This window comes from Hylaeus anthracinus, unplaced genomic scaffold (assembly GCF_026225885.1).
Source record: "Hylaeus anthracinus isolate JK02 unplaced genomic scaffold, UHH_iyHylAnth1.0_haploid 11978, whole genome shotgun sequence".
Taxonomy (NCBI): domain Eukaryota; kingdom Metazoa; phylum Arthropoda; class Insecta; order Hymenoptera; family Colletidae; genus Hylaeus; species Hylaeus anthracinus.
The window spans coordinates 580,749-582,771 of record NW_026534326.1 but is presented as its reverse complement, the minus strand read 5'-3'; positions in this window follow the sequence as shown (position 1 = coordinate 582,771).

Genomic DNA, 2,023 nt, shown 5'->3' with positions numbered 1-2,023 from the left:
AAGGATCTATAGAATCTAGGATCCATTGCACCTAGGATCTATAGAACCAACGATCTATAGAACCTAGGATCTATGTCACATCGGATCCATGGCACCTAGGATCTATGGAATCTAGGATCTATGTCACATAGGATCTATGGCACCTAGGATCTATGGAGTCAAGGATCTATAGAATTTAGAATCTATGTTATATATATATAAGCTTCTTCGGACGATGAGAAACGATCAGGGATGTATTATGCTACATTTCTGTACGTTGTATCGTGTCCAAGTACGTTGCATTGGCTTCTATCATTCTTTATCTATATACTATCTGTATTTATAATATCTACATTTCACATCACTGATATTTCAGTATATTTCAATACATTTCACATCGTTGGTGTTTTCATTTATACCGTATACATCATGTATACGTGTAAGAACGAAGACCTGACTGATTACAGTCAACGTCCAGGCTAAACCCTTGAACCTAGAAAGCTGAAATTTCGCACAGACGCTTCCTTAATGACGCACACAAGCATATTTCGAAATTCAACTGTTCGATTTTCTCTTCTATGATCTTGATCTACCAAAAATATCAATTTAAAAATCCGAGTTACGGAAAACAAAAGACAGTCACCTACCGATTCACGAAGGAGCACACGATCGAATGCAGACGACATAAAATGAATAGTATATTCGTGCAACAGTAATTCTTGGGTGAAACTGCGAGGCACAGCTGGTCACCCTATATTTACACCGTTCCATCGCTACATTGCTTCGACTCGCATCACTCTGTATTATTCTGTATCTTCATTTAGTTCTATCCTACGTACGTACCGTGCTGCATTGGCTTGTACTAAAGTAAAATTCAATTATCTTTATTTACAGAGCGCGGTCCTAACGGGCCGTTTACACTTATCCTGTAACATTGTCCTGTCGGACTGTTTACATTTTTTCCTGGTCAGGTCTTGCTCGCGCAGATCCCGAGTCCTTAGGCATACGTGTTTGCCTATTCATCGGTCTTACACATACGTGGTTGCGATTGACCAGTGCTGCACATGCCCCGCACAGAAATAAATAAAAAGCGCGGGTCGTGCGCCGATAAAGGACGCGTCGTTGCGCGTATCAGGGAACCACGAGGCCCGTCGTACATCGAAACCGCTGCCGATAACGAAACGGTAACGAAGCACCTGGAAATAGAAGAGGAGTGTGAAAAATAACGGGACGAGGGGGGAGATATCGAGCAGGAATAGAGACGCGATAAACACGCGCGTTGGGTCGAGTGGAAGCGAGAGGAGTTGTTGGACCTCCTTCGTAAGAACTTTTGCGACGCCCAGTCGTCGCTTGGAAACGTCGCGACGCTGCTCCTTTTCGCGGGTTAAGGATCGAGGGGGGAGGAAAAGCTCGGCCGATCGAGCTTTCATTAAGACGAAGCATCGAAACGGTTGCTTGCGAGCAGCCCCCGTTATCAGGTTCGTAGGAGAGCGAATCGTGGATCTGGCGCGCGGCGTCGCGCGAAAAAGCGCGGGCGTCGCGACGCCCCACCGGGAGAGCAGAACGCGTTTCTGCGGTATATTTGGGGATCGATGCCGCCTGGGTCGGGAGAGGGGAGTCGGGAGTCCGTGAATTCAAAATAGACGCGAGCATTTCGGGAAACCGTTGCGCGGGAAATCGCTACTGCAGACTTTTAATTATTTAGTTAATTAAATGCTATTCATTAATTACTATTCATTGCTATTCGTTAATTACTGTCAATTGCTATTCATTAATTACTATTAATTGCTATTAATTGCCAGTACACTATTTAGTAGTGATGATCTATAGTATCTAGGATCAATGGCACTTGGGATCTATGGCAACTAGGATCTATAGAATCTAGGATCCATGGCACCTACGATCTATGGCACCTAGGATCTATAGAATCTAGGATCCATTGCACATAGGATCTAAGGGACCAAGGATCTATAGAATCTAGGATCCATGGCACCTAGGATCTATAGATCCAAGGATCTATAGAATCTAGAATCCATTGCACCTA